At 59.1% G+C, this 7,229-nt stretch overlaps 1 protein-coding gene across 3 annotated transcripts in view; it reads left to right on the top strand.

Annotated features, from left to right (window-relative positions):
• The first annotated feature begins 1,285 nt into the window (after positions 1–1,285).
• CTBP2 (C-terminal binding protein 2) overlaps positions 1,286–7,229 on the top strand; it is a 101,257-nt gene continuing 95,313 nt past the window's right edge. The window contains exons 1-2 of one of the 3 annotated variants that reach the window (XM_036335617.1): positions 1,286–1,452; positions 1,738–1,943. The gene's annotated coding sequence lies outside the window, so the exon portion shown is untranslated. Of the gene's footprint in view, positions 1,453–1,688; positions 1,944–7,229 lie in introns of those variants that run through there. The other 2 variants (XM_036335618.1, XM_036335623.1) reach the window with 2 other exon arrangements.

The raw sequence follows: 7,229 nt of genomic DNA, 5'->3' as shown, positions 1-7,229 counted from the left end.
CAGGAGGGGGTCCAGCGGCGAGATGGCCCTTGCTCTGGCCCCAGGCCCGCGTAGTTTCCTCGGCTCCGCAGGGTGTGGTGCACTCCCCAGCCACCAGGCTCCGGGCATTGCTGCGGGCCTGGGAGGCCGGACCTCACACCCTCCCCACGCCTTTCCTGCGGAACGTCTCAGTCCACTTCCCAGCGTCTCACTATGATTTTCACATAGTTCGAGACTAAAGGCTCAGTTCAGCCCAGACAGGGGCGCGTGGAGGACGCGTGGCCGACCTCAGGGAAGTGAGATGAGTTTGGGGGCTCCGGGCGCACACAGAAAAGCCCCCCGATCCCGCAGCCGCCGACTCCCTTCCGCAAACGCAGGCATGGAATCCAGTCCAGGTGCGGCTGGCCCTCGGCCTGCTCCCCAGGTTTGGTGTCCAGGCTCGAACCTCGAGGCGCGCGGAGGCACGGGCTCCCGGCGCGGAAGGGCACCGCGCGAGCCCAGGACCCCGACTCTCGGCCCCCCAGGCCTCAGCGCGCCTCTCCCGAGAGGCCCGAGCTCTCCCCCGAGAGAAGGCTTTACAAATAGCCCGGCGAGATCCAGGCAGCAGGAAGGAACGTGGTTTTTAATGTGTAAGAAATGCTTCGCTTCTCGTAGGGAACACAACCGCTTCGAGTTCCAGCACAGAGGGCCCCCTCCCCGAGCACCACAGCCACGGCCGCCTCTCGGGCCAGGCGCCGGCCCCTTCTCCCGGATCCGGATTTGGGGAGCACAAGTGCCCCCTGGGGCCGCCCCGCGCCTGCCCCCGCGGGCCTGGGAAGGCAGAGCGGCGGTCGCAGGGGCCCAGGAGGAAGTTGGAGCCTCGGGGCCTGGAAGCGGGCAGGTCGGCGCGGGCCTGGCTAAAGCCACCCCGAGGCGCTGCGCCCAGGCTCGCCCGGGCTCGCGTCCCCCCGTGTGGCCGGCCGCCTGAGGCCCCACGTGGAAGGGGTGGAGGAGGAACGGGGCCGCGGCGGGACCCCCGCCTCCGCCGTCAGGCCCCGCGCTTCTCCAGGGCCTCCCGGGCGGGGCCGGGCCAGGGAGTGCCGCCGTGCCCGGGCCCGCCCGCCGCGCCAGTGTCCACTTTCGCGAAGCCACTAATCCCCCGAGAGAGCCGATTTGTAGTGAGGAGTCGCTCAAGGGGGCGAGGCCGGCCCATGTGGGGTTGTGTCATTGGTTTGCAGAGAGACCCCGCCTTTCAAAAAAAAAAAAAAGAAAAAGCGAGTGAGCGAGCCGCGACCCTCACCTCGCCTCCACCCTCGCTCCTGAGCAGCCGGCGGGCACCGGAGGCGCGGCGGGCAGCTCCTTTCCCTCTCCTTTTCTCTCCGTTTTCCTCCTTCCCCGGAGGAGAAAACAAATAAAGAGCAAATAGCCGGGAGGCGCGCGGCATCCAGGACGCTCCCTCCCCCGATCCAAGTTGGAATTAGCATCCTCTTGGCGGTGAGCACGGCTCGGGGCGTGCGCGGGCCAGGGACCCCCCCAGCGCGGCCCCCTCCGGGCGGCCGGGCGCGGGGCCCGGACCTGGGTGGGGAGGACTGGGAGCCGGTGGGCGGAGGAAGGGGGTGGGGTGGGTGGGGAAGTAGGAAGAGGCTCGGCGGCGAAGGGAGGAGGAGGAAGGGGAGGGGAGGGGAGAGCTGGGGAGGGAAGGGCGGGAGGGGGAGGGGCGGGGAGCTGGAGAGATTAAGTTTTTGTGTGTGTGTGCCTGTGTGCGTGTGTCATTTTAAGGTGGCCCAGCAGCGGCCCAGAAGAGCCGGCAGTGGCCCGAGGAGCTAAGGACCGAGCCGAGAGCCATGCCTCGCTGAGCGGGGGCCCGCACAGCCGCCGCCACCGCCACCGCCACCGCCGCCGGGTGGGGTGGGAGGGGCGGGAGCCGCCGCCGCCGCCTCCCGGGTGGGCGCCCTTCACCGTGGACGCCAGCGGCCCGGGACGAGGTAAGAGGGACCCGGGGTGGGGGGGCTAGGGCCGTCCCCACCCCCGCCTCACCTGCGTCGGTGGGCTGGGGCGCCGCGCCCGCGCCTCACTGCGCCACTCGGGGCGGGGAAGGAGGGCGAAGGACACGGAGCCGGCATCCGAGGACATCTTTGGTCTGCGCCCCCGGCTCCGTGTCCCTGCGTGGTCCCGGGGGTGGGCGCCAGCCTGGGGGGTCCCTCCTGGCCGCCCCCCGCTGCTGGTCGCGCCCGCTGGCTGCCGTTTGCGCCAGGATTTTTGTTGTTGTGATGAGAGTTGATGAATGCGAAGTAGGCGGTCACCTTCCTTCCCATCAGGATTGGCAAAGAAAAAAAAAACGAAACCCCGAGCGTGGCGACGTCCGGAGGGCACTGGCAGCGGCGGCGTCTCGGCGACAGTTTCCTAGGCGCCCCCGGCTCTTGCTCCCCGAGGCCGGTGGGTGCGCGCACGGGGACTGCCCACGACCCAGGCCGAGCGCGCCGCGCGCCGCGGGGACAATATGGCCGGATCCCCCGGGACCGGGAGTCCGAGCGCGCGGGGCCTTGCGCTGGCGGAGCGGGGGCGGGGAGAGCGGGGTTCCGCGGGGAAATCGGGGCGCGCGCGGCCAGGGGCCCCCAGGGGAGCGGCCCCCGCCAGCCGTGGATCCCGCGCGGCGCCCCGGAGCGCTGGCGAAAGACGGGAAAGGAGGCAAAGTGGACCCTTTTGTTTTGCCGGCCCCGCATTGTTGGCTCCTCCGGGCAGCCGGGCCCCATCTGCCGCCGCCGTCCACACCGCCGCGCGGGGCCCGGCCCGCCAAAGTCGCCGCGGGGCGGGGGCCCGGGTGGGCCGGGCGGCGGGCGGGCCGGGCATTTCCTCTGCCCGGCCGCGCTCCCGCGGGCACCACTTCCTCCTCGCCCGCTGCCGCCGGGAGCCCGGCCCGCCCGCCGCCCCCGCCCGGGCCGCACTTTTCGGGTGGGGCGAACCCAAAAGAAAAAGTTTCGCAGGAGGGGTGGCCGGGGCGCGCCCTGGGCTGCGGGGACCCGGCGCGGCGCCGCTCCCGCTGGGCCGCCGCGATCGTTCCTTCCTTGTGCTCGGCAGCAGGACGGACCCGCGGCCGAGGGCAGCGCCTTTCTTCTCTCCTCGCGCTCCTCCAAGCCCCGGGGCAACTTGGGCAGAGCGCGCGGGAGCCGGGGCGCGCCGGGGCCCTTCTCCAGCGGGGGTCCTGCGGCGTGGCGGATCGTCCGCAGCCCCGCAGCGCCTTGGTGCTGTGAGGCCTCGTGGGCCGGGGAGCCCCGTGCGGTCACAGCCGGTCGCGGCGAGACACACAAGCGTACACACGCTCTCCGGTGCCTCGCTTTCCGCCGCCGCGGACGGTCACGGGCACCGAGTGTGCGTGTGCGTGTGCGTGAGCGGTGATCGCACACACCCCGGCTCCCGAGTAATTTTTCCGGAGGCGGCCCAAGCCGCAGTTGGCTCCAGAGGGGCCCACGTTTAGTAATTCACATGGAGAAGGAGGGGTTTTTCGTAGAAATCCCGCTTGTTCTGCTTCCTTGCCGGGGAGGCTGCTGGCAGTGGCCTGCGTCGTCATGCTGGGCTTCCTTGCCCTATCCGGGCCAAACAGATCTTTCTGGATCCCTCCCCACCCCCCAATTTTTCTTTAAAGATGGGAGGTCGGGTTAAGTTCTTAGAGAGTCAGATGTGAGTGGCTTGAAGGGTAGACAAGAGAATTCTATAAATATGCATTGGGAATTTAAAATGCTAAGTGCCTTATTTGCAATTCTGTTGGATATTCTAGCGACTCATATATTTTTATCTGACATGGATAATTCGGAGGGGACACGTATTTTGGTGAGTTTACACAGCGACTTTCCCTCCTGACTTTGGTGAAATACATCAAACTCTCCTACTGGTCTTTCAAAGAGTATCTTTCCTCAGGTAGGTCCTTGGATTCAAAGGCATTTTAAGAATCACCTCGTGTTCAGCACCTAGACTGCTGTGCCGCCTCTCGGGCTCTCCCGAGGGCTTAGCTTCCCAGTACTTCCGGGACTTGCACTGCTTTGGGAATTTTTTTACAAATCTTTTACGTTTTGAGGTAACAGGACTTTAAAAGATCTTGTTTTGTAGTCATTTGATTTCAAAGAGTACTTCTTACAGCAATTATAAAGTGACATTCAAAATGCTAATTAAACGCTTTCGGTCAGAGCAGGGTTTTTTCTTTATGGTAGGTAACAGGGGCAGCATCCTAGAGTGGAAACACTAACTATCCTTTTGTCTGGCCTCAGCTCTCCTGTAAAACCCCATGCCCTTTTTATTGCCCCCCAAAGAAGAGTTAATGAGACCGTAGGTTTCAAGCAAAAAAGCAGGCCCTCCTTGCAAAATATGCTTACAGTTGCCATTGAAGTTGGATGTTAGCTGTGAATGCACCAGCCTTTAATGAAACCAGTTTAATCGTTCACACTTGATCAAGTATAACAGGACCAAACAAAGGAATAAGCCAGCATATTTCTGTTAAGCATTGAGGGGTTTAGTGTAAGTGTTGATGTCGGGTCACCCCCTCCCCCCTCTCTGCCCCAGTACAAGGGAGGGAGGCTTGAAGGCAAAGGGAATTTATGACTCTGATTGGTTTTCTGTGCCCCGGGGATAAGGGTCCCCAGTTTGCCCCGGTAGAAAGTAGTTATTAGAGGGAATTTAAAATCTGGAGTTTGGAGCTTGCTTTGAACCTGACAAGGTCCTTTTTGGTTTAAATCTTTTTCCTGTTTGGAACGATGAGGCTAAGGGTATGTGGTCGCCCTTCTTTCTAATTGTACCTTAATGAGGCCGAGGGGAGGGTGAGGTGGCTCTGCAGATTGCGCTCGGGGCCCTGTGTTATTTACGACTTCATTTGGGATCTTTGAAACTGGCCCTTGAATGGGTGTTCTTCTGGGGGAGGGGCAGGGTGAATTAACCTTTCTAACTGATTTTAAAAACCCTTTGTCTCTAACATGTATTTTTTCCGTTCAGCACGGTAGGACTTAGTCTTTGACTTAGCAAAGAAACATTTGCAAAGTGTGTCTTTACAAAGTTAAGAAAGTAAAAAAGTTTGGTCACTGAAAAGCAAACATTACTAGCATTGTAAAAATACACCAGTGACATATTTCGGCCTTTTCAGACGACTCGACTCGGGCACACCTGTTCCTGTCCCTGGCATTGTTGGTCAGGTCGTGTACACAAGATGAAGCAGGAAAGCTTGCTCTCGGGGTAATTATTAACTGCCCCTCCGCTCCCCTTTCAGGGAATAATCAATAGCTTTACTCTTGACTCTTAAAACTCCAAACAAAAATCCTATTCATAAGCCTGAAAAGTGTTTTAAAGAGAGATGAAATGAAGAAAAAGAAACAGCCATCACCACAACAAACAAAACTACAAAACCAGCGTGTCACCGTGTCAGCGTTTGAGTAGGGCCAGGAGGTACGCAGAGGGGGAGCCTAGGAAAGACGCGCTGGATTTGAAGAGGCTGTTTTGCTGGGAACTAAAATCAGAAGCAAAGGGAGCTTCTCTAATTAAAACAAAAAGGACGGCCCTCTCTCCAGAGGGGCCCTGCGAGGCCAGCCCCAGCGCCATGGGCCCTCCGCCCTCTGCGCTGTGAATCATTTCTGAAGGCACAGCTCTACCCTTCGCACTGAGCGTTTTCCCTAAATGGAGAAATGTAAAGAGTTTACGGCCACGGCAGAGTGGCCACCCCAGTTGTCATTTTTTACCTCTTGTCACTTCACTGCAGAAGGCTGTCACCATAATGTATGTGAGTGCAGCCTGGGTCCTTCTGTTAATAATCTTTCTATCAGTGAAGAGCAGCAGCCAAGTGTCCCCTGTCCCCGATAACAGCCACGAATACATACCCTCCAGCACGCGGTGGGAAAGGACATTTATCTGGTGGGGAGGGTGCACCAGCTCCGCTCCCCCCATGCTCTGGCTGATGGCAGGGGTGGACCACATTTTTGTAGTAATTCAAAAATTGGAGTGGGGGTTGCCTGACCCTTTGAAGAGAAGTGCTTGTCCTTAACAGAAGCGATCGTATAGTGAAATATCGGGGGGGGGGGGGGCTCATTTCCCCCAAAACCTCTGTGAGTCACTAGCTGAGAGTGCTAGTGTGGACCTGACTGAAACTTGCGGTGGCACATGGCAATGCTGGAAGGGCTGTGCTCTGGGCCGGCCGCTGGGCAGATGGCTTCCCACACAGCTGGCCCGCATGCCCCGTTCCCACTGCGGTCACAGCACTTCGGGGAGGAGGGGAAGGCAAGGCTTCTCCCCCAACCTGATCTTTTGAAGTTAATTTTTATTCAAGTCTGTTTGATGGAATATGTATCAAAGGCTTGTGAAAGGGTGTGTGTGTGTTTTTTAAACTCTATCTCTGGGTTTGGGAAATTATATTTAATAATCGCTAAAAACTTCAGAACCATTTTTAAGGTGTTCAGTGTTTCTTTTGATCCTGATTTAATGGATGGTACCCACAAGCCATCGTGTGGCTCTAATGGCACTTGCCAATTAACGTTTGGGTAAGATCTGCAGTTTGCTTTCAGGTTTCATTACAAATGTTTCAAGCCCAGATGATGGCTGCACTTGGCCTTCAGGACTGAACCCAGGGAAGAGAAGGGCTTTGCACATGGTGCAGAAAGAGGGATTCACAGATGAATGAGGGTGCACAATGGGGGGAGAGCCGGCCATTGTTTGTGGGGAATGTTGACCATGGCAGCCCAGGGCCAGTTTCGCCTTCACTGACCGCTGGGGACAGAAACTTCAGGAGCTCAGCCAATGGGGACCAGCAGCAGCTGCTGCCTGCAGAGCCTTTCTCGGAAGGTGGTCTCTGGGCGGCCAGGGAGCTGGGTGCCGCTCTTCTGAGGAAGAGTTCTCAAAGCACAAGGAGGGTCCTTCAAGGAAAGTGTGAAAAAGCAAACTCTTCCCCCTTGAAATGCAATTTTAAGAAATCATATTCAACACTTCCCAGAAATGGTGGCACCTGAAGTCACGGGAAGTGGCCGTGTTTATTTTTATTTCTTCTCATGTTAAAGTTCCTTAGTCTGTTTATAGTGTTGGGGAAAGTGCAGCTAAAAGGAGGGTTTGCTGGATTTTTGTGTTCTTGTGCCGCTGTGGCCTTTTCTGAAAAATGCTCACATGTATGGCAGCTGCCTCCTCGTTCACAGCGCGCTGAGTCCACGCGTCCACGTGGGAGCTGAGGCTGCAGAGTGGAGCTCTCTGTGGCCAAAGGGACAGGCCCTCCTGCTCCCTCTGTCTCCGGCCCCTCCCCTAACGAGTCA

Source organism: Myotis myotis, unplaced genomic scaffold, assembly GCF_014108235.1.
Source record: "Myotis myotis isolate mMyoMyo1 unplaced genomic scaffold, mMyoMyo1.p scaffold_m19_p_15, whole genome shotgun sequence".
Taxonomy (NCBI): domain Eukaryota; kingdom Metazoa; phylum Chordata; class Mammalia; order Chiroptera; family Vespertilionidae; genus Myotis; species Myotis myotis.
Note: the sequence above shows the minus strand (reverse complement) of the source record. Positions and strands in the feature narration are given on the sequence as shown.